At 46.2% G+C, this 25,703-nt stretch overlaps 1 protein-coding gene across 1 annotated transcript in view; it reads left to right on the top strand.

Annotated features, from left to right (window-relative positions):
• LOC142494110 (uncharacterized) overlaps window positions 1-25,703 on the top strand; it is a 181,527-nt gene that overhangs the window by 5,224 nt on the left and 150,600 nt on the right. The window lies entirely within an intron of this gene.

The following is a 25,703-nucleotide window of genomic DNA, read 5'->3' as shown; positions in this document are numbered from 1 at the left end:
ACCGACACTTGGCACTTACCTGGTGCTGCCGCACTCTGTCTTCTTAGAAATCGCAGTTTTAAATGACGCTGCGGATGTCACTAATGCAACGTGTCACGTCGCAGCGTCGTTTGACGCTGCAGAAAGAAGGCGGAGGCAGCAGAAAGGCAGATGCGGCAGCTGGTAAGGAACTTTCCATCAGGCCCAAGACCGCGGCAAAATTTTGCCACCCTTGGCCTAATGGGAAATCCGCCACTGATTGAGCCACCTGTGCTGAAGCAGGAATATCTTGAAAACTTTACCTATTGGTTGGCCTTGAGGACTGGAGTTGCCCCCCTCCCCCTGCTTTATTGTGTCATCAGATGCAAATGATGGCTGTTTGGACAGAAACAGTAACACAATGATTCAAATGCCTAGTTTGAGCATTGATTTCACTTGATTCACAACTGAGTAGGGCGTGCAACATCACCTTTCAAAGTAGGAGGAGGAGTCGGATTGGGAAAGGGAAGTTGTGCTGAGGTACCTACATTTAATGTGTGAGAATGAATAAAAGGGAACTTGTTTTAACATAATAGGTCTCTTCTTGTGTTGTATTGATATAGGTATTGTTTAATAATAACAAACTAATAAAAAAAACAATACGTTTAAATCATGTTGTAATATAATAAAACACCACATTATATACACATTGCTATTATATCCAACAACTCTTTCTGTACCTAAGACTAATTGCGTTTGCTGTTGCACACGAGTGTGGATTATCAGAATAAATGTTGTTTCATTTAAAATGTTAGTTAACCCCTGTCAGTGCTGGAAGACCAACAGCGTAATACTATTAATTTCAAGGCTTTGCAGCACTGGTAGTGTTTTTCAAAAGGCATTTGAGACATACTTTTAATTACTATAATTATATCTAATTTAATAGATAATAGACTCTGGGAAGTTTACTGTTTGAACTTCAAGGCCAGACTGGAAACTTAGTTGATTGGTTTTATTATAAGTGACGCACAATATATTATGACGTGCAAACTATCTAAGTGTTTCTGCATTAAGATAAGCTTCCATTTTATTTTGGGTTTTGCTAACATAAAATAATTAGGTCCTTTTTCTCTATCTGCTCAAGTGTTTCATAGGCCCGTTTTCACAATCGGCTCCTGCGGGGGATATTCTTGTAATTGTATATTTGTTGCTCTACTATAAATTGTCTATACTATATAATTCCATATCATTAATTCATTATTCACTATTACAAACCCAGATTTATTTTTATTTTTTTAAACTACTAACAGTATGTAGCCCTGGGTAGTTTGGGGCTATAGGTCTGCCCTCCTCCTGGCATTAATACCTGGTAAGGGCAGGTTGGGCAGGAGCAATCATGGGTTTTCCCCACTTCATGCAGTGCAGTGAGTCAGCTTACTTAATGTACTACAACTTCCTATTTAGTGAGTTGGTCTCTACCTTGAGAGAGACAGGGTACCCGTACCAAGCTGCCAGGGCTCTGGTAGGCTTGATAGCCTCCCTCCGGGGAGTGTGGGTAGACCCATACCTCCTACCCCAGCAGGGGATAGGGGAAGACCTAGAACCTCTCTCGGTGCCCTCGACTGGGAGTTGGGTTCAGGGACATCCTAAGGGAGAAGACCTGCTGTGATCTGTGCTGCTGAATAGAGGAAGATAAATAAAGAGCTGCTGCATTTTACCTATACCTCCTGCCTAAAACTGAAGTATATTGGGGGAGGGGGACGAGTTCTTTTGCAGAGACTTCACCCCATACAACTGGGGGCTGCACAAGATGGAGGCGCTGCACCTGTAAGTAGGTTTCGGGCACAACCCCAGAAGCCTGTCCTGTTCGTCCCCTATAACATCATGCGGGAGACACAGGGCCCCATGTTACCAGCAGGTATGCACCACACAAAGCCATGTAACCAGAGCAGTATTTCCCATAGGAGACCCTATGGGAGATGGGGGGACAGGGTTACAAGTATTTATTTCGAGTTTATCACTCAAAGTATACAAGGCGGCATTTTTGAACACACAGTAATATTTTCCATTTGATTTATATATATACTAGCTGATATACCTGGCGTTGCCCAGGATTTAATTTTCCCGCTCCCCTTCTGTCTCCGCTCCCCTCCCCCATTCACAGCTCCATTACCCCCCCATTCCCAGCTCTGTTCACCCCCTTCACAGCGCCACACATCACTCTCAGCCCCACTGCACCTCACATCACTCTCCCCCCCTGCACCTCACATCACTCTCCTCCCCTGCACCTCACATCACTCTCCCCCCGCTGCACCTCACATCACTCTCCCCAGCCTATACCTCACATCACTCTCCCCCCCTGCACCTCACATCACTCTCCCCCCCTGGTACCCGACATCACTGCCCCCCCCCTGTACCTCACATAACTCTTCCCCCCCTGTACCTGACATAACTCTCCCCTCCCTGTACCTGACATAACTCTCCCCCCCTGTACCTGAGATCACTGTCCCCCCCGCACCTCACATCACTGTCGCCCCCCCGCACCTCACATCACTCCCCCCTGCACTGCACATCACTCCCCCCCCCTACACCTCACATTACCCCCCCCCTGCACCTCACATCACTGTCCCCCCCTGCACCGGACAGCACTCTCCCCCCTGCACCCCACAGCACTCCCCCCCTCCACCCCACAGCACTCTCCCCCCTGCACCCCACATCACTCTCCCCCTTGCACCACACATCACTGCCCCCACCTGCACCACACATCACTCCCCCACTGCACCGCACATCACTTCCCCCCCCTACACCTCACAAAACCCCCCCTGCACCTCACATCACTGTCCCCCCCTGCACCGGACAGCACTCTCCCCCCCTGCACCCCACAGCACTCTCCCCCCCTGCACCCCACATCACTCTCCCCCCTTGCACCCCACATCACTGCACCTCACATCACTCCCCCCGTGCAGCCCTCATCACTGTCCCTCCCCTGCACCGCACATCACTCTCCTCCCCTGCACTTCACATCACTGTCCCCCCCTGCACCGGACAGCACTCTCCCCCCCTGCACCCCACAGCACTCTCCCCCCTCCACCCCACATCACTCTTCCCCCCCTGCACCCCACATCATTCTCATCCCCCTGCAGCCCACATCACAGCCCCCCCCTGGTTCACCCTGTCCCCGGCGCTCCTTCCACCCCCCCTCTCTCTGACGCTCCTCGCTGAGGGGAGATAGTACGGGGTCCACGGGGTGGTGAGGAAGAGAAGCGTCCCGGCGCTTGTTTCAACCTCCCCCCCTCTCCCCGGCGCTCCCCGCTGAGGTGAGATAGTAAGGGGCCCACGGGGGTAGTGAGGAGAAGTGTCCCAGTGCTTGTTTCACACCCCCTCTCCTGGCACTGGTTCACTGTGTCCCCGGCGCTCCTCCCCCCCCTCCCCGGTGCTCCTGGTGGTCCCCGCTGAGGGGTGATAGTACGGGGCCTGTGGGGGTGGTGAGGAGGAGAAGCGCTGGTGGAGGTGACGTGTTGCCCCCCCCCCTGTCACCGCCGATCGTTCCCCCTGTCCCCGGTCGCTCGTTTTCCCCCCGTCCCCGGCGCTCCTTAGTAATAGGTGTCAAAAAATAAGGATTTCAAATATCACAGACACTAATAGAAACGAGGAGCTCCAAAAATATCATAAAATACTATTTCTACAGGTGGTCCCCACACTAGCAGAGGAACTTTTAAGAATGGATCAGGCTCGCCGATTTTAGGCCCCAGAAGTAATGACCCCAGCAGAAAGAGAGATGTCATAGGGAAACTCCATTATTTCACAACAAAAGACCAAATTAGAAATGGCTAATTATTTAATTATACTGCGCTGATCATAATACAGCATAGGAGAGAATTGTGCCCGGTTACCAAACTCCTACAAGAGAAGGGGTATCGGGGGTGTAGACGGACGTTCACAGAGGTACACAATTGGAGACTTTTATAAGGTGAAATTATAATAAGGCTTTATTGTGCCTTTTCCTTTTCATCAGGAAATCCATCCAAACATAGAGGGGGGGGGGGAACAAAGCTTCTATTCACTTGGGAGTATTTCTAGTGAAACACTATGCAATTAATTCACATCTCCCTTAGTCAAGCATTTCTCCCAGCCCCAAACACATAGCATGAAATAAGCAGATATAAGAAGTCTCTTAAGAATGAAAGTCTTATCTGTTTCTTGGAGGGAAAATCTTCTCAGTTCCTGGTTCAGCTCCCTTCCCTCAGGGTGTGTCAGCTTCAGGTTTAGTAGTTTTCCCTGTGTCTTGAAATCAGCTCTTCTGTGTCTTCTGGCAGAGCTCAAGACATGGTCAGCTCCAGAGATCTGTGTTCTCTTGGTCAGTCTCTCCTGGGAGTCTCAAGAACCCCTGCTCTGTCTCCAAAGGTCAGCTCACATGTGAGCTAAGGAGTCACTTCCTGTCTCAACAGACAGGCTTTTGTAAGCAATCTAAATCAGGCAGGTGGTGTTTATTAATTGACTACCGGCAGTTAACCACCACACTGCTAGATTAAAGGCACATTATTTTAACAGGGATTACTCCCCTGTTACATACCTCCCCTGTTTGTGGGAAGCTCGGGCTTGACACGGCCAAGCCCATCCTTCCACTCTCATTCTAGATATCTCTGTGACTTGAATGAGAGTGGATGGAGGAAGAGAACCCTCAGTCCTGCTGGGATTGGAGCCCTTTCTCCAGTTTATTCGTGTCTTCTCCTGAAGAAGAGATCAGCTTGAGATCAGCACCCCTCAGTCGCTCGAGGAGGACTTTTTCCAAGTATAGTCTTTTTTCTACGTGCGCGGTCATGAGATTTCCATCGGTGCTCGTTTTATTGTAGGCATACTGTATGGCTGCAGTTGCAGAGCGTTTAAAAACAGCCCTTTGAGTTTTCCGCTCTTGAAGCTGTCTCTCTGCCCTTTTCCCACTCAATGGGTTTGCTAGTTCAGCCTCTTTGAGATTAAGTTGCAATTCCACACCCACTTCCAGAGAATGTCCCATCTTTTCAGCTTCATCAGCTAAGGATTCTTCTGGTTTTAATTTTTCACGTGTACCTTCTTTTGTTGCCTGCTGGGTGGCTGAAGGTTTTGCTAGTGCTTGTTTAGGTGGTTCAAATTTTGCAACCTTGTCTTTCAGATGAGCGGTATTCCCAGCTCTCACTGTACCCTTGTCTTCATGGGTTTTTGAGGCTGTGGGATACTGACGCTTAGTCAGGGTCAATACTTGTCCTTGTAGGACTGTAATCTCATCCGCGAGAGATCCCTGTTTTTTGAGTGCGTCTTGCAAGTCTCTTCTCAGGGAATTTATCTGCATGCTTTGCTTTCTCTGAGCTTGCTTCCACATTTTAATTGCATTGTGAAGCACTATGAACTTCTTTGCTTGGGCCACAGTTACTTGTTTCAGTTTCTGGACCTTCTTGTGCTCCCTTTTGTGCCGTGTCACCTGGGTTCTAAGCTTGGCCTTTAGCGTTGCTTTGGTGATGCTCAGGGTAGCCTTCAGTTTCTCATGCTGCTTTGCGGGGACATACTGGGTCATCAGACGTTCCTGCAGCACTTGAATTTCTTTAACAGCCTGCAGATTGCCATCCTGCAGAGTTCGCTGCTTCTCCTCTGCCTTCTCGAGGTGCGTACGCAGACCTTGCAGTTGGTTCTGCAGTCGGTGCTCTGCTTCAAACTTCTCACCTTCCAAAAGTCTATTTATTTCTTTAAGCTCGTGCAGCTTTTCATTTTTTTCCTTGACGTCGTTTGTCAAATTAAAATTTTCTTCTTTGAGTTTTACGTTTTTTCTTTGTAATCTTAAATGTTCTCCTTTTTCAGTCTCTGTATTATTCAGGGCCTCTTTGCAGTCCTCCTTCCATTTACGCACTTCTGCTTTGAGACTGACAGTCTCCTGGCGTGAGACATCCTTCTCTAGGTTGAGGGTCTGAAGCTCCTTCTGGGAGACTTGGAGATTTGTATTAAGATTGGCAATAGTTTCTTTAGCAATGTCCAGCTCCTCAGTGAGACTGTGTAATTCCTTTCTGGAAACTTCCAGGTCTGTGCGGCAGCTGTTGGTCTCATGATGTGAGGCATCCAGTGCTCTGCGGAGTGTCTGAACCTCTTTCTGAGATACGTCCACCTCTATCTGGACACTGTTGACCTCCTGTTGTGAGGCATTCAGCTCTATGCGAAGAGTGGGAACCTCTAGCTGGAAGACTGTCATCTGCTTCAGTGCCTCCTCATACTTCCGCTTTAGCGTAGCCACCATTTTATCAGATTGGCTCTGCTTTTCATCCATGGCGGAAATAGTAGCATTTGCAGTATCTAGCTCAGTCTTGAGATCGTCCAATTCTGTCCCAGATTCAGAGTACATTGCGAGCACCGTCATCTGTAACTCAGCATTATCTGCTCTCTCAAGTTTCAATTGTTCTCGAAGTAGATCACAGTCACGCCTGGCAATTTTCAGGGCGTCTTCAGGGCTGGTCAAGGGATCGTCACTCACTGGTTCCAGCTCCGCTTCCCTGGGATGACGGGTTGAGGGTTCCTCACTGTTGGCACCGGACAGACACTTCTTTGGGGTACACGATTTCTGCCTTGGGCCCTGTTTATATTCGGTTATCCGCGGGACGAATTCTCAATTTTCTCTAGGCTGCAGGGCAACTCGGTCCCCCTTTTCCTCCACAGGATCTTCGGACGTGTCTGTTCCTTCCACGGTAAGTGAAGAACCGCTTTTCTTTTTCTTTTTCCGCCTTTTTGTTTTGGATGACTCCGTCCCATCAGGAATACTGGGGTCTCCTTTATTTGAAATGTTAGCAGCGTCACTGGATCCACCCGGCTTTTCTTGCAACTGTAATAGCTGATGGAAATATTCGGTGATCCACTGCTCCCGCTCTGTCTCCTGCTGATCATATTCGTCATCAAAGGGAGCGGTCTTTTCTGTTCGTGCCGAGTTCAGGCACCCCCACCATTCTTGGGGTGTTTTGTGGGTGTGACTCGGTTCGGGATCCCCGTAAGAGATGTCTTCCTCTTTATTGGACTGGAAGGGCCACTCTTCCGTGGGGTAGGGTTCATTACAGGAACGCTGCATCTTGTCCTCCATTTTTAGGCTATCAGGTGTAATTTTCTTCCTGACCTCAGGAGGCGCTATTGCAGCTGTTGCCACTGTATTTGCTAGAACCCCCAATTGTGGTAGTCCTACAGGTGTGCAAATTTTGCGTGTAGAGGTCGTAGCTCTCACAGGCATCTCTGTAGAATTTTCTTTCTTGGGTAATTTTTTTTCAATATCAGCAGTACTGTGCATGCATTTTCTCTCATCAGGTATACAAGATGTGCAGTTGCTAGGTAAAAAAGTCTATTTGCTTTACACCATTTACTTGCTAGGTGCAATTCCTCCGCTTCAGCAACAGAATTTGGTTTTCTGCCTGATTTCAGTAATTTTCAGTCTCATCTTTGGGTATTATGGCATTCACACTTCACCCTTTGGGTTTTGCTCCCAAGATATATATAGGCAGACTTTTTTTACTTGCAGAAAAAAAAACATTCTTTGCAGTGGACTATTTCTTTCATTCCCGGCAGGGTGACTCAACACTCAACAATTGACTTTGAAAAACCTTTTACACAGTTCAGCAATCCCTTTTTCCCCTATAGGGCAATTTTACACTCAGCATTTGTTTACTAAAAATTCCCCTGCTTCAGCACCGTCTTATATCAATTTTCACACTTTTCTGCATATACTCCATTCACAGCTGGTAGCCCTATGCGGTGTGGCAACCTTTATTTGCAAAATCAGTACCACTCGTGGGTCACCATCTGTATTCACTGCTTCAACGAAACTTTTGAAAACAACAAACACCTATCCCTTTTTAAGGGCCAACTCGCTTCTTGAACCCTGACTATGGCTGGAAGGCAAAACCCCTATTTCAATGACCATATTACACTTTGTGATAGGCAAATAAGGTTTAGCTGTTTCAGCAGTCTTTCTCCTCTTGGGATTGGGGCAAAGAGTCCATCTGTGGTTTTGTAAGTTTCAGTGGTGTGTATACCTTTAACTCTGATCTCTGCTGCATGAGTTTTTTTTTTCTAAGTTGTTCAGACTTGTTTGTAGGCAAAAAGCATTAAAAAAAATTTCACATAAAAATCTCCGGTCCTTTTTAACTTCAAAGACACCTCTCGTCTCACTTCGGACACCATATGTAGACGGACGTTCACAGAGGTACACAATTGGAGACTTTTATAAGGTGAAATTATAATAAGGCTTTATTGTGCCTTTTCCTTTTCAGCAGGAAATCCATCCAAACACAGGGGGGGGGGGGAACAAAGCTTCTATTCACTTGGGAGTATTTCTAGTGAAACTCTATGCAATTAATTCACATCTCCCTTAGTGAAGCATTTCTCCCAGCCCCAAACACATAGCATGAAATAAGCAGATATAAGAAGTCTCTTAAGAATGAAAGTCTTATCTGTTTCTTGGAGGGAAAATCTTCTCAGTTCCTGGTTCAGCTCCCTTCCCTCAGGGTGTGTCAGCTTCAGGTTTAGTAGTTTTCCCTGTGTCTTGAAATCAGCTCTTCTGTGTCTTCTGGCAGAGCTCAAGACATGGTCAGCTCCAGAGATCTGTGTTCTCTTGGTCAGTCTCTCCTGGGAGACTCAAGAACCCCTGCTCTGTCTCCAAAGGTCAGCTCACAAATGAGCTAAGGAGTGACTTCCTGTCTCAACAGACAGGCTTTTGTAAGCAATCTAAATCAGGCAGGTGGTGTTTATTAATTGACTACCAGCAGTTAACCACCACACTGCTAGATTAAAGGCACATTATTTTAACAGGGATTACTCCCCTGTTACAGGGTTTTTTTTACTTTTAAACTCCAGGGGAAGAAGGATGGCGAGCAACATTTCATCTTCGGTCTCTGCCCGAGCGGAGAGGTAAAGAGTTCCCCTAACCCTCAAAGGGTCTCCCAAGACAGACCATTCACGGTATGGTCCAAGATCTGGCAAAGCTGGAGAAATGTTGGGGGTGCCCCAGCATAAGGCTTGAACTCCACACAGCAGCATACCTACACCACAATATCTGCCTACTGCCGTCTGCCTTCCACTCCCCGAGCATAATCACAACTAGTTTGGCAGCACCTACCGACCCTCTACTCGACTTTGGAATCATCCCAAACTTAGGGGGGGTAGAGGTGAGGTGAGTCTGCAGTATGCCATGACTACCTGACGCAAGGAGTCTGGGAGCTTTGATCTTCCCTGTCCTCCTAAGCAGAGACAGCTTTTGTTTGCAGCCTAGTTCACAGAGGGCTTTCATCGGTGGGTGCTTGAGCTCCTGTCCAGGCCCCACAATATACCACAACGAAGCAAGTTTCCAGGGATAAAGAATCTTACCCCAGGTGAGAGGCATTGACTGACTTTTTAAGGGGTACCCCGGGAAGATGAGACTAAGTTGGGGTCTGCTGGTCATTGTTTTTGCTATTTCATATATGTGTAATGTTATAATGATCTTAAAGGATCTCCTTCTTTCTAGAGATACACTATTAGGGTTACTTGCGACTATAATGTTACTGTTCCTAAAGTATTTTCTACTGTTCTTTCCCAGATATATGATGTTTATTCTTGTTCTCTCTCTTTCCTATTGAAACTTTGTGTTTATAAAGAGTTTCAGGCCTTAGTGTTTTCAGTTGATGGGGTGAGGCTGGAAGGATCTGCCTCCGGGCTCCTCACAACTATGTGGGAGCATTTTAGTTCCCCGGGCTGTTGTCTTGAGTACTGTGACAGAGTCACTATCACTGTATGCTGGAGTAGTGCAGTATATGTGCTTTCCAGCATGCAGGCAGTTTAATTCCTCCTGGAGAGGCTAGATGCAGGTGCAACCTATTAAGCCAGGACTTCTGAATGAACATGAGGTTTAAAAGGCAGGAAGCTGCCAAAGACAGAGAGATGGTTTTCCCCAGAGAGAGCGAGATTGCTTTCCCCAGAGAAAGAGATTTTTCCAAACCAGAAAGGACCCTGGTTACTCAGGTTCCCCAGGCCTGCAGGATGCAGGGCTGCTGGGACTTGCATCCAGGCAGAGGATTGCCACGAGGGCCACAGGCTGCTGGCTGGAGCAGATGTACAGGAACTGGCGTTCCCATTCTGCTAAGGGAACTACATGGAGAAGAAAAATGGGTTTTCAAAATGGCCCACGTGAAATGTTGGTGGTGCAATGTACATAACCATACGAAACAGTGTCCCCTCAGGGATTATGAAGATGGGGATGATGATGCCGATTCATATGCAGCCCCCGGAAGAGAGCCGAACCAGCAGATGAAAGCTGCACTAGTGACATATGTCCAGAGTGCATGACCCTATTACCCTGTAGTCCGTGTCCAGGAATTCAGAGCCGGGCCGGCTTGAAGGAAATCGGGTGACTATCTGAAGGAGTCAGTACGCTGGGCCTGGCATTAATCAGGTCACACAGAAAAATCGTGTCCTCCTTGCCCTCTTTGATAACCTTCAGTTATATTGAAAATGTTGGGAGGGTCTAGCTGTACATTGAGAATCTCAAATGGTTTGAGACAAGGTTGCCCATTCCCTCTCCCCTTTGTCCTTACCATAGAACTATTAGCCTGTATGATATGGAAAAATTCTGATAATGTGTATAACAATTGGCCCTGAAACATACTCTCTACAAGTGACTCTAGAAAAGTTTGGAACTCTTTTCTAGTTACAGGGTATATGCTGAAAATTCACAAGCTCTTGACATTTCCCTTCCTCCCCAAGATTTAAAGATGAACTTCAATATAGATAGCAAGACATCCAATTGCAAGACACCCACATTAAATATCTGGGGATCCACCTGACCAAGAGCTACCAAACTCTCTACAAATCTAATTACCCGGGGCTCTTCACACAGATTAAGAAAGGTCTAGTGATTTTGAAGGATTATCGGATCTCGTGGCTAGGCTGAAGATGGCCCATTAAGATTAATATCCTCCCCTGCATATTAGACTACTTATAGATCATACCAATTCTGATACCAGTTAAAATTATGATGGCTGTTAAGTATATGTTTTGCCAATTCTTTGGGGCAAATACAAAATGTAGTGTTGTGTAGTCAGGTAAATTATGTTAGCAGCTAAATCGGCAGGAGGTCTTGCAGTTCCAGATGTTAAAAGATACTATCTGGCCACAAGATAGCCTCAAGTCACTTAGATAAAGGAGTTAAATGCTGGGTGGACATTTAATCATCATTTTTCAAACCAAATTGGCCTATAATGGTCAAGCAAAAACTCTAGTTATCAATTTCACTCCGAAAGTCTGGAGAAATGTCACAAGTAAATGTAACTTACTTTAATCTCCCTTTAAGATGACACCGCTATTTGGAGATCCTGCCTTTCCCCCTGGGTTGAACTCTGGATACCTATACAGTTGGAAGGAATAAAAAATCCTTGATCTCGGTGACCTAATGGTCAAAGGCAAACTCACGGAATTTGCAGCACTTTGCGAGAAATATTAGCTGCCCCGCTTCAGATTTTTAATTTTTTTTTCCAAATATTTTTATTAGGCAAATATACATCAAGCAGATACATTGGTCTATCCATCGCCTAATACAGAGTTTTTATTTTTTCCATAGAGTGAAGGAAAGGACATAGAGTAGTATAGAACACCGCCTCATGAGGCGGGTTCTCTAGTCCACCTAATGGACCGATAGTAGAGAGACAAGAAGAAGAAAAGAAAAAGGTGGGTAGGGGTGGAGCGAGTAGGGGGAAGGGGGAGTATATTGGAGGGGGGAGGGGAAGAGATGAGCGGGAGAGGAACACCAGTCCTCCCTCCCTCATTGCCAGGTGCTGAGATCCATCTATTCAGATACCCTAATCTCCTATTCATTCAATTAAGGAAATTGTTTGCCCCTAATTATTGCATTAGCCATGGCTCCCAAATTTTATAGAACGCTGTTGTGGATCTTTTTAGGAAAGCCGTCAGTTTTTCCATGACCATTACCTCATTGATCCTTTTTTTTAGCATTTGCTTAGAAGGGGCGGGGGGGGGGGGGAGGGACACCTTCTTCCAGGAGGCTGCAATTGCACACCTTGCCGCTGTAAGAATGAAGGAGATTAATTTCCTCACTGGTCGGTCAATTTCCTCTATTGGCCTGGCCAGCAGGTAGGTCAGTGGATCAATGGGTATTGTGAGGTCCGTAACCTCTTTTATTAAAGTTTGTACAGTGAGCCAATATTTCTGAATTTCTGGACATGTCCATCAAATGTGAGCCATGTCGCTTCAGATTTGTTTAAATACTTGAGGATAGACATTTTGTATCCCATCTATCCCAATCTCAGGAATTTCCCAGATGTTCAGTTTTTTAAAAGATTTGTCGAGACTGCAAATATCAAACAGGTTTCTCGGGCCCCCCCTGCCTGATGTAATCAAAATCACATGAAAAAAAATCTTTATTAAACGGTATACAATGTAAATACAAATATGTCTTAATACTTACATATTTCAATAGCTCGCGCTTGTAAAAATAAGCTAAGGTCCCGTTGCACGCGTCCGCACGGCTGGCTTGCTTGCCGGAGGCGCGTGCAACTCGCTGTACCGCGATCTGCGGTCTACAGGAAACTTCAGTAGTAGCGGGGGGGCGTGGCCCAACGGGTCGGGGGGGGTGCGGCCATGACGTCAGGGGGCGCGGCCATGACGTGGGGGGCCGGAGCGGGAGGTGGGCGGGAGTCGGAGGATTGACAGGTAGGGGGGGGGCGTGGCTTGAGCGGAGGGACCCGCTACTCTTCCCCCCCCCTCCCTCCACGGGCTGCCACGGGCTGCAGGTAAGTAAAAAAAACACACACACGCAGGCACTCATACATACATACATACACACACACACACACAGGCAGGCACTCACGCACTCATACACACACACAGACAGAGACAGACACACACACACACACACACACACACACAGAGACAGGCACGCACGCACTCAGGCACACACATACACAGACAGGCACACACATACACAGACAGGCACTCACGCTGCTTTCACTCCACACTCCTCCCCGCTCCCCGAAGCCTCTCCTCCTCCCGCAGCCTCCCCTCCTCCCGAAGCCTCCCCTCCCCATTGGCTCACAGCCACACCACGTGACGCGTCGAAGCTAGGAAACACCATTCTGTTGTGTCTCCTAGCGGCTGACGCGCCACAGCGTGTAGTCAGCTGTGCCGCCAGGGGGGACCGGGACCGGCTCGCGAGGATTCCCCTGCTGGTGGGGAACTCGCTACATTGCCGCCCGCGCCAACGAGCGCAGCGGGTCCCAGGCCTTAGGCTGCGTCCACGCTACCGCTGAGAGCACTGACATCACCAACTCTCCAAGCATGAGCACAGGGTGTCCTGCATAATTTTGCAAGTGTGGATCGGGGCTATTTTTGTGTGTGTTTGTGTGTGTGTATTGACTGCTGCTGAGCGCGCTTCAAAGTCAATTTTGTGTGTCTCCCCAAGCGCCAAGCTTGGGAGAGCGTAAGTGCACAACGGCAATCCTTTTGGGGTGTGGGTGGGGGGCATTCATCCACCTCTTTGCTACCTCCATTCCCTCTCTCCCCACCCCTTTATTTTCCCTTCCCGCTCCCTTTTTTCCTTCTCCCATTTGCCTTTTTATTCTCCCTGCTCTTTGGCTTGCTGTCCCCAGTGTCATCCAAACTCCTACCTACAGTATTATGTATTTATTTTATTTTTTTCGTTTTCAATGTTGTGTTTTCACTTTTTTTTAAATTATTTCTGTACATTCATAGTATGATTGATATAGTTGCAGCCGACCCTTTCACTTGCAGAGGATCGCAGCGAAGCAGTTTCCCAGCGGAGGAGAGCAAGAACACAGCGCTATTGCAGGGCAGACACTAGAAGGAGGGGCATTTTACATCACAGCCCTGGGGCGTGCTCCTCCCCGTACCGCCGAAGCCCCCGCGCGTGCACACACACACACACACACCATCGCGTGGCCGCCACCTGCACTTTCCTGTTCGACCACCCGCGCACAGCTTCTTCGCCTGCCCGCGCCCAGCTTCTTCGCCTGCCTGCGCACAGCTTCTTCACCTGCCCGTGCACAGCTTCTTCGCCTGCCTGCGCACGGCTTCTTCGCCTGCCCCCCCGCGCACGTCTTCTTCGCCTGCCTGCGCGCGCACGGCTTCTTCGCTCGCCCCCGCGCATAGCTTTTTCGCCTGCCAGCCCGCGCACAGCTTCTTCGCCTGCCCACCCGCGCGCAACTTCTTAGCCTGCCCGCCCGCACATAACTTCTTTGCCAGCCGCGCACAGCTTCTTTGCCTGCCCACGCACAACTTTTTCGCTCTCCTGTGCACAGCATCTGCTGGCCCGCGCACACCAGGTTTTGCCGCACGCCGCCTGTGCCCCCCTTAAATAATCTTGCGCTCCCCCCAGTTTGCGCACCGCTGCATTCAATCATAATACCCTACACACACACAATCACAACACAGACTCAGCACACATACTCAATCACAACACACACACAGACACAACACACTCAATCACAACCAACACACTCAATCATACCACACACAATCACAACCGACACAGACACAACACACACACTCAATCACAACACACAATCACAACCAACAAAGGTAACACACACACAAACACAATCTCAACACACACACACAATCACAACCAACACAGACACACACACACACACACACAATCACAACCAACACAGGCAACACACACACACACAAACTCAGTCACAACACATACCACACATACACACACCACACATACACACAATCACAACACACACACTCAATCACAACACCCACACACACAGCACACATACTCAATCACAACACACACAACACATACTCAATCACAGACACAATACACACTCAATCACCACACACTCAATCACAACACACACAACACACTCATAAGTCATACACTTTCACCTGGGGAGTACTAAGCATGCTCCGGTGGGGAAACAGACAGGAGGAGGAGGGGATGTCTTTGTGCAGAGAGAAGCCCCCGCAGCACAGAGAAAGAAGCAGACATCACAGAGAAGCCCCGCCCCCGCAGCAAGCCACAGAGAAGCAGCAGCATGGAGCGTGGCCGCCCGTGCACAGCTCTGCCCGTCCCCAGGTTTTACTGCACGCAGCCTGTGCCCCCCCTAAATATTAATGTAACATTAAGTCCCCACGTTAATGGACCATTGCGGATGGATATTCACTACTGGATTTAATGTCTCTTGTGCATATAATTATGACTAACGATTATAGTTAACGCAATGCTGTTTCCAGGAGAAAATATTACATAGCGTTACGTTAGTGACCTTTGACATTACAGGTTCTCATTATAATATCATGAGGTATTACGTATTTTAATCAATCTGGCACACGAGAGGTTAACGTTGGTTACAAATTGTCTTAAACATACACAAATTTTGTATGGCCTGTTAAACCTCTGGCGTGTTAATTGATTGGTGGTATAATAAATGCATTTCCTTCTCTTTTGTAACTTTTTACATGTATTTGTTTTCATAACTGTTTAGAAAGGAGCACAAAAAGAAAAAAAAGTCATTAAATAATGCATGTTACATTTCTGAAGTCTCTTTTATTGCTACTATATGTGACTTGATGTGTTAAATGAAAAATCGGTGAAAACCAGCACATATCTGGTAAATTAATAATTTCTGCAAGACGCCAAAAATGATTAATATTATGAAAGCATACTCATTGCAAGTGCTTATGTGATTGCATGTACTGTACATCACCTGATGTGTTAAAAGTAGAACAGTGCATTCTGTCTCTGAGACTAAACAATCATGACATCTTGTTACACAAGGTGCAAATTTGTACTGAATGTTATTGGGAACAGCCCCAAATCCTGCTTTTAGCAGCTTTTTAAAAACAGTGGCATTGATTTATGTTACTTCATACAAAGCACCAACTGGCAACTTTTCATGTGCTCACAAGATGGCACTCCTGACTCCAGCTTTTTGCTTTGAAATATAGTAAGCAATACAATGCCGATGCAATCAAAAGTCACAAGGTTACCACTCCAACCTGCTGCAGACTGGATGGTGACGTATATACTGTAGTTGGAAATTTCACTGTAAAGAAGCAGTACTAGGTTGTTTATTTTAAATAAAAAGGTAGGAAGGTATAACCAGCAAAAGGATAAAACCTGCTCATTGTTCAGTTTTGTGTACATTTATTTCCATGCGGAAACAAACGTCTAAGGCCATGTTTACTAAGTTGTGCATTCACTTGAAGGGGCGTTAAGGTTTCTTATGCCTAAGCACTGCTAATGCCCTTAATCCCTTTTTTATTAAAGATTCTGCATGACATTGAAAAGTTCAAGAAAAGCAACAGGCACATTCCATTTGACTTAACCAATTTATTACAGCATTCAGTGAATGTGACTGTGTTTCATTTCAGTGAACTAGGCGATCTCTGAGAATGAATACTGTATGAGTGCTGCTTTTCCTGAATTGACAGCCAACCTTGGAATCTATACAAGACTTTCCCCAGCTCTGGAACTCTTCCGTGAGCGCAACTCTTTCTACACGCGAGAGCACGGAGGTCTGTCATACTTATATGTTGTGAGGACTCGGGAGTCCCGCGGCCCTCCGCGCGCTCCCGCAAGACGCCGTCGCACGCGTAGCCTCTCACCCTCTGCTCTGGCACCCGTTGCCGCTCCCCCGGAATCCCGCGCTCTCACGCGCGCCTCCTCACGCATGCGCAGGGCTTCTCCCGCTGGAGCGGCGCCCTCTACCCGCGCGGTGCGCATGCGCGTTGGATTGGTTCCTGGTCACGCGCGACGCTCCCAAGCGACATGTCAAGCAAAATCAGCTTTTAACAGCCTCACCTGCCATAGCATCTCCTAGCCTATCGTTGCCCCTGCGGAGGCCACACCTCCGTTCCACCCCCCTGGGGGATTGGTTCCTTCTGCTTATATATGCTCAGCCGTGCCACTGGCACTTTGGCTGAGCATAGTTTCTTGTTCCCTGTGCTTACCTCTCCTGTCTGCTAGATCCCTGCCTTGCCTTGCCCTGCCTTGTGATTTCTCGTGTACCGATCCGGCTTGCATTTGGACTACCGCTTCTCTGGACTACTGATCTCGGCTTTCCTCGACCATCCGTCACTCTCCTACCCTGACCTTGGCTTACCTCCATCTACGATCCGGACCTCTCCTGCACAGACCTCGGCAAGTATACGACAACTCTGATCTCTCCTACCCCGACCTGGCTGCCAAGATCACTCTACATTCCGGACGCGACCCCTGTGTTGGTGGCTGGTGTTTGCCCATTCCCATTTCAGTACCGGGGTCTCGTTTAGTCTGTGGTGAGCACGGCGTAACATATGTCAAGACTGAAGCAGCAGTGCCAGGTAGTTCTGTTAACCTTTTTAGTACCAGAGGTCTGGCGGCAGCAGAGCGCCACTATACCTCCAGCATTTGTGGTCATGTGAGCATCTTAGCAGTGATTACATGACCGCCACCATCCCTTGGCTGACGGAAATTGAAGTGTTGTAGCAGTTTGCCCTATCGGCCCCTAGAAAACTGAACATTTGCACATTGACATACCTGATACGTCAATAAGGGGCTCTGGCGTTACAGGACCGTGCCATATCTGGTATGTCATAAGAGTTCTTTAAAGGTTTAAGACAATCATGGTGCCCTGATCATCACTGCTATTTGGGATATAGCTGTCATCATGTGATATAATCAGAAACAAAGTCCCATCAATGTTTGCTATGACTGCATGGATCACCCTTTTTATATTTATTTTATTGCTTTAACCTCTCCCATCAATAAATCTCTTTCCTAGTTGCCTTCTAAATTCTCTAACTACAAACTAAAATATTGGCTATGTCATTTGAATGAAATATAAAGGGAATACTGAGTTTCAAAAGTGGAATTTGGTAATCAACAACTGCCTACTGTATTTGTCTAACGTTTTATCCCGTCACAACGAATTGTCTTTAAATTATTCTATAAAACAAATTGAAACATTACTTTATGGCTGACAGAAGGACTCAGAATGGCTTCTTTTAGCCTTTGCACATAATTTAATGGCGTTGTCTAATAATAACATTGATATGACAGCAAACCCCATAAAAAGAACAATATAGTCAACCAGAGAGAACAATGTATTATAGTGAAGGGAATTGGGGATATCATATAAGTCAGGCAACCCTGGCTATCATTCTGGACTTCCCCTGGCACTATTTCAATGTACTGCAATCCATGGTGCTAAGGGAGATAATGCTCTTACACCCATAAGTATCACGTCCATGACAGGAGCAACAATTGTGCCAAGTATTGAGGTGCCCTATTTGGATTGGATTTATTATGGCTTCAAAGAAAGAATGACGCAAATCATACACCTGTATGAGGAGAGATAATGAACATAGTAAATTATGAGAATATGGCATCATAATTATTCATGAGAAGTGGCAGCACTTATTCATCTATTTTACCATGCTGAACATAACAAACAGCTTGAGGTAGTATGGAAAAGGAAAGAAAAATGATTGCGCCTTCTCTTAACCTCCAGGGGAACAGAGGAGTGAGTTGTTATGGTGAGATGCAGATTTGGAATGTTTGGTTCTACCTGATGGAAAATAATTGTGTAGCACCTGTTCCCTCCCCTCTAGACCTGGTGAGTTCCGATATTTTTTCTATGGGGTAGCAGTCCCACCAATCCTCGTTTTTTCCATTTGATATAAAAGAAAGGACTAGTTAGAGTGTTCATCATAGGATAGAACCATGGTATATTTACCCTTGTCAGACGCAGCAGCACAAGGCACTGTCACATACAGTACGCGCTTGCCTGTGTGTATGTGAGTGTTTGGGAAAGGGGTTAACAACAACCCGCCCTCCAGTTGACTCACTCACCTCCCGGCAGGGCACCAAAAATGAGCACTCACACTCCAAAACCATCACACTCCATCCCAATTACACTGCCACCACCAGGATTAATTTAAGGATTTACACCTCAGGGTTCCTTAGAACAAGAACCCAATTTAGCAAAACGTCGCCGAAAATGCGGCCAATCTCTTCAAAAGGTAATCAGTTCAATTAGAGCTGAAAGACATTGCTTATTACATTTTTAGATTTAATATTAAAAAAGGCGTTCAGTGCTTGGTACAGAAAAAAGAAGATTACAAAAACATACAGTTCATAGATTCAGTTTATAAAATAAAAAGGAATGAAACAGAAAAGCCTAGTACATTACCAGCGAGCAATGTTAGATCCTTCAAGGGGCCATGAAGTAGAACATATGAAATCCACATTTACCATGTACATCCCTATAGGTGAATCTCTAATTATGGATTAAAATAACACCTTTAAACCCGAAGACTTTTATCTCTGACAAAGAACCACATAGTTACCATAGTTACCACCTGTGATTGTTTCTGCTGGTACCCTTGCGAGAGAAACTAATTGTCCGATATTTGCAACCCAGATATCTTCTCGCATTTTATATTATTACAAGTGTGTACGTTAGCCCTTTCCAGATTTATACCCGACGTTGCTATGTGTTATATCAGACATGAATTAACTTACATAATGAGAATCAGTAATTAAAGCGAATGGAGTCCGTGTTTTCCTCCCCAGTCCAGGAAAACACGGGCTACTGGGATGTGGAAGGAGGCACCATTTGCCATCTTTATTCATAGCTGTTCCCTGGGATGATGTCTTCTGGGTAGATCAGACCGGGATGGACTAAACTGAGATTGGCTCCGGAGTCTAACAATCCAGCAGCCTTTCATGTACCCACGGCTACTGGGTGGAGATTAACTTGTCAGGTATCCTGGATCTCCATCCTGACTGCAGCGATGCGGTGCATGAGGTCTGGATTGGAAAAGGTGGTAGCTTGCTGGACCTGCTGAATCACCAAGTCACTCTCGTTTGCCACTTCAACATATGCGATGGAGCGCTGTGAGAGGGCCTTAGCCCCTGTCTAAAGGGGCTCCACATAGAAAGCCTGGATCTGACTGATGAGTCAAGCGGGAAGCTGGTTAATTACAGCTGCAGACAATTAGCCTGTCTCCACCTGGCTCATCAGTCAGGTAGAAAAGCCTCCTTCGTAAACTGCAGGGGATCTTGCTAGCGCTAAAGAAGTGTGTGCTGACAGGGAGAGATCCCAAGGAACCAGACCCTCTATTTCAGGACACCGTGGTCCCAAGAACCATCCAGAAGGTGCACCCAATGGACACAAACCCAGACCCGGACTGATAGAAAGAGCCCCAGATAACAGGTACCTCTTTGGACTTTGGGTCAGAGGTTGGTAAGAGGCCTTTCCTCCCAGGACTGCATATAGGGACTTGGAAGTGTGAGTAAGCTCTTACAACGGGATAGGCTGTTTTGTTAATTTCTGTGCTGCCTTAAAGCTGTGTTGTTTTTGGAAAATACAAGATAAATAAAAGCAACTGTTTATTTCCCCAATCTATGTCTCCCTGCTTGTATCGCTGCACTTGTCTGCTTCAAGCGGGAAGCTTGGGTGCATGGTCCCGGATTGGGTTGGGTTGATTTGCATTGGGGCAAATGACCTGCATGTGACAGGTCTGGCTGCTGAGGAATACTTCCTCTCAAGTATGAATTTGGTTGGCTGCTTCCTGGGTGCTACGGGTGGCAGGGAGTTTCTCCATGTCGGGGGGGCAGACCGTCTCGTCTCCGCTGGGCAGTTAACTCGCGCACCTGGGGTTCGTTTCTGCTGCTGTTGTTGACGGTGAAAATGTGGATTGGCCGCCACAAATTCATCATTTTGAAATTACAGAAACATCAATTGAGTAGAAATTACTGCCCTTTCATTCAGTGCTGATATTAAAAGTTGGTGTTTTTTTTACCCTAAAAGTAGTGTAAGAATTAAAGCAAAATAAAATGAAACTGGTGAACTAAAGAAAGTATAACTTGTATAGTTTTTTGCAAAGGTGATGGGAAGGAATGTCAGTGCCATCATGGGGTTAATGATTCCAAATTTATGGATGGTGGATAAAAAAAAGAAGGTACTGAACTAACAACATATATAGTATTGTATGTATGTATGTCTTTATTTATATAGCGCCACTAATGTACATAATGCTTCACAATAGTAATACACGTGACAATCATATAAAGAACAAATAATACAAATAACAGATCATGGGAATAAGGGCTTCAGACATAAAAGTGAAAAGGAGTCCCTGCTCCGAAGAGCTTACAATCTAATTGGTAGGAGGAACATACAGATACAGTAGGAGAGCATACTGGTAAGTGCGTCTGCAAGGGGTCAAGCTTTATGTATCAGGTGTATAGTGTTAGCCACGGAGCTACTCATATGCTTCGTTAAACTGGTGTGTTTTAAGATGGGTCTTAAAGGTTGATAGAGAGGGTGCTAGTTGGGTATTGAGGAGAAAAGCATTCCAGAGGTGTGGGGCAGTAGGTGAGAAAGGTTTAAGGCGGGAGAGGGCTTTAGATACAAAGGGGGTAGAGAGAAGACACCCTGGAGCGGAACACGAGTCGGGATGGTGCAAAGCAAGAAATTAGGGCTGAGATGTAAGGAGGGGCAGAAGAGTGTAAAGCTTTAAAAAGTGAGGAGGAGAATTGAATGTGTGATACGGGATTTGATATGAAGCCAGGAGAGGGATTTCAGCAGGGGAGGCGCAGAGACAGATTTAGGAGTGCAGTGTCTGCAGAGCTTCATTTTGTTACATATTAAAAGTTACATTTTGGATGGGGGGGCAAGGCTGAACGTTTGCCTTGGGCACCAAATATCCTTGCACTGGCCCTGCCAATGGGGGGTATTACTGTATATACTCAAACACGAGATATTCATACAAATTTATTGCCTCGTTATGTCTGGTTACAGAAAGTAATCCACAAAAGAGTCTCTAATTGTGTGGCACTCATAGGCATTTAAAACCAGAGACAGAACATGAAACACAGGCAGAGCTCAGTGCTACATCCAAAGACACCAATACACGGTCCAGTGCCTAAATATATATATATATTTATATATAGATATATTTTTAATAAAATGGCCTTTTAGTTTAACCCTTTGGCCAAAGTGTTGTAAGCCCTTGAGCCCCTCCAAGGCAGACCATGTCTCAAGGGTCCTAACACTAAAATAGATTCTTAATAACCTGTACATTACCAGGAAGAATGATTTATAATAAATCTGTCAAAATTAGTTGCATAGTTCTAAGTCTGATTGAAGCTCTTATTAACCTGTATAATACCAGGAAAAGCACTCTGTATTAGATTTGTCACAATCATACTGGATGCAAGTTCCCATGGATGTGGAAGGTGCAAAGGAGTGAGCTTTAATCATTTAAAAGTGGGAGGGGTGAGCTTAAAACTAGGGAAGGAGGAGCCACCCTCCAAATCAGCCAGGACCAGCTGAACAAGAATCGCAAAACATACAGGACCCCTGTAAGATCATATTGAACCCCCAAAATAACCACAACATATATATATATATATATATATATATATATATGCGTATAAGTGTCAATGAGGAGTGCTACTGAGCATGGCAATATATATTTAAAACCAGAGACAGAACATGAAACACAGACAGAGCTCAGTGCTACATCCAAAGACACCAATACACGGTACAGTGCCTAAGTATATATATATATATAGATATATTTTGAATAAAATGGTCTTTTAGTTTAACCCTTTGGCCAAAGTGTTGTAAGCCCTTGAGCCCCTCCAAGGCAGACCACGTCTCAAGGGTCCTAACACTAAAATAGCTTCTTAATAACCTGTACATTACCAGGAAGAATGATTTATAATAAATCTGTCAAAATTAGTTGCATAGTTCTAAGTCTGATTGAAGCTCTTATTAACCTATATAATACCAGGAAAAGCAGTCTGTATTAGATTTGTCGCAATCATACTGGATGCAAGTTCCCATGGGTGTGGAAGGTGCAAAGGAGTGAGCTTTAACCATTTAAAAGTGGGAGGGTGAGCTTAAAACTAGGGAAGGAGGAGCCACCCTCCAAATCAGCCAGGACCAGCTGAACAAGAATTGCAAAACATACAGGACTCCTATAAGCACATATTGAACCCCAAAAATAACCACAACATATATATATATATATATGCGTATAAGTGTCAATGAGGAGTGCTACTGAGCATGGCAATATATATTTAAACCCAGAGACAGAACATGAAACACAGGCAGAGCTCAGTGCTACATCCCAATACACGGTACAGTGCATAAATATATATATAGGTATATTTTTAATAAAATGGTCTTTTAGTTTAACCCTTTGGCCAAAGTGTTGTAAGCCCTTGAGCATGCCCTTGAGCATGTCACTGAATATTTAGAGAAAGAGTGGCAATAAGAATTCCTCATTGAGACTTCAAGATTAAGGGCCTCATTCAGTAAGCGCCGAAAAGCTTTTTATCGCCATTTTCTCGCCAAAAATGCCTTCCCGATTCAGTAAGCGCCGATAAGTGGGAAAAATCGACATTTTTTGTTCCCGATAAAAACTTATCGGCAGGCCGGTTATCGGCACTTTTTGAACTCGGCTGAATTCAGGTAGCCCCGATCAGCTTTTCGCTGCTGATTGGCACTCCAGAATTGAGATTTGAACGCCAATCCGTCCCGCCAACTAAAGTAGGCAAGTTGGTGGGGGAGAAGCATCGGCAAGGTCGACACTTAGAAAAAATCAGGCCTTTTTCCTGTCTGTGATTGATTGCCGGGGGTCTCCGGAGCTGATACCAGTACCGGAGCCCCCCGGCATGCATCCGAGGCAGGAAAAATGCATTTAAAGCCCACTTCATTACCTTAGCGCAATGAAGGGGTTAACCCGCCATGCCAGGTTTATTGTGGTTAGCGGGGGTGGGTGAAGGGGGTATTTGTGCCCTTGTTGCTTGTTTAGGGCTTGCGGGGGGGTTGCGGATGCACTTAACCTCTTCACGACCGTAGCGGTTAATACCGCTACGGTCATCAAGGGGTTAAGCACTCCCGCTACCCACCCACAAGCCCTAAACAAAACACCATTGGGGCCAAATAACCCCTTCACCCACCCCCGCTACCCACAATAAAAAAAATACACACACAAAATCCCCACACTAAATAAATAAATATATATAAAAATACATAAATAAATATATATATATATATATATATATATATTACCCCAATAACCCCTATACCCCCCTAACATACACATATATGCACATCAATGATACTAGAGGCCGGCGGGGGCCCTCGGGTGTTACCCGCAGGCCTGCAGTACCAATTCTGTGCCCCCCCCAATTAATGTAAAAACACATACATACTTATAAAGAAATAACCCCCCCCCTAACACATACAGTATAGTAATGGGCACAATTACTATTATCCACTATGGATAATAATGAATGTGCCCATTTTAAATACATAAAGAACAATAAATACATAAAATACATATAGCTCTCACCCTTGTCCGGCTGCCACGATGAATGCCATCCTCATCTTCATCGTGCCCATGCCCCCTCCGATGCTGCAAAACATACACAAGAATAAAAACATCCAATGTAATGTCCCCTAACCCCTTAATCACCATAGCGGTTATTAACCGCTACAGGCATTAAGGGGTTAACCCACCCTCACCCACCACTCGGGAGGCCTACATACCCTCCCCTACTAACCCCCCACCCTGTGAGGCCTAACCACCCTCACCCACTACCCAGCCGGGGAGGCCTACCCACATACCCTTGGGGCCAATACCCCCTCCCCCCACCCCCGGTACCCACAATAAAAACAATACACTGCCCCACAATAAGCATCATTCTATTTATTAAATACATAACCCACCCCCTGTGCCCCCCCATAAATACATGATTTATCCTTTTACATACAGGGTTCATAACCCAGGCCCACGCGAGTCCCCGGTGGGCCCGACGGGTCACCTGACAGACCTACAGGCGGGACCCACCAAAAGGCCTCCAGAACCTGTATGAAACAAGTTGCTGGTAACCTGTAGGTCTGTCAGGTGACCCGTCAGGCCCGCCGGGGACTCGTGTGGGGCTGGGGTATGAACCCTGTATGTAAAAGAATAAATCATGTATTTATGGGGGGACACAGGGGGTGGGTTATGTATTTAATAAATAGAATGATGCTTATTGTGGGGCAGTGTATTGTTTTTATTGTGGGTACTGGGGGTGGGGGGAGGGGGTATTGGCCCCAAGGGTATGTGGGTAGGCCTCCCGGCTGGGTAGTGGGTGAGGGTGGTTAGGCCTCACGGGGTGGGGGGTTAGTGGGGGAGGGTATGTAGGCCTCCCGAGTGGTGGGTGAGGGTGGGTTAACCCCTTAATGACTGTAGCGGGTAATAACCGCTATGGTGATTAAGGGGTTAGGGGACATTACATTGGATGTTTTTATTCTTGTTTCTGTTTTGCAGCAGCGGAGGGGGCATGGGCACGATGAAGATAAGGATAGCCTTCATCGTGGCAGCCGGACATGGGTGAGTGCAATATGTATTTAATGTATTTATTGTTCTTTATGTATTTTAAATGGACAAATGCACTATTATCCATTTGTGGATAATAGTAATTTTGCCCATTACTGTATTGTATGTTTTAGGGGGGGTGTATTAATTGTAAAGTATTTGTGTTGTTGTATTTTTTTATTTGGGGGGGGGCACAGAATTGGTACTGCAGGCCTGCAGGGAACACCCGAGGGCCACCGCCGGCCTCTAGTATCATTGCTGTGCATCCCAAAAATTAGATATATGTAATGGGGGTATAGGGGTTGTTGGGGGCACAGGGGGTGTATGTTGAGTATTGCAATGTTTATTGGGGGGCAATTGTC

The sequence above is a fragment of the Ascaphus truei genome, chromosome 1, assembly GCF_040206685.1.
Source record: "Ascaphus truei isolate aAscTru1 chromosome 1, aAscTru1.hap1, whole genome shotgun sequence".
NCBI classification, from domain to species: Eukaryota; Metazoa; Chordata; class Amphibia; order Anura; family Ascaphidae; genus Ascaphus; species Ascaphus truei.
Note: the sequence above shows the minus strand (reverse complement) of the source record. Positions and strands in the feature narration are given on the sequence as shown.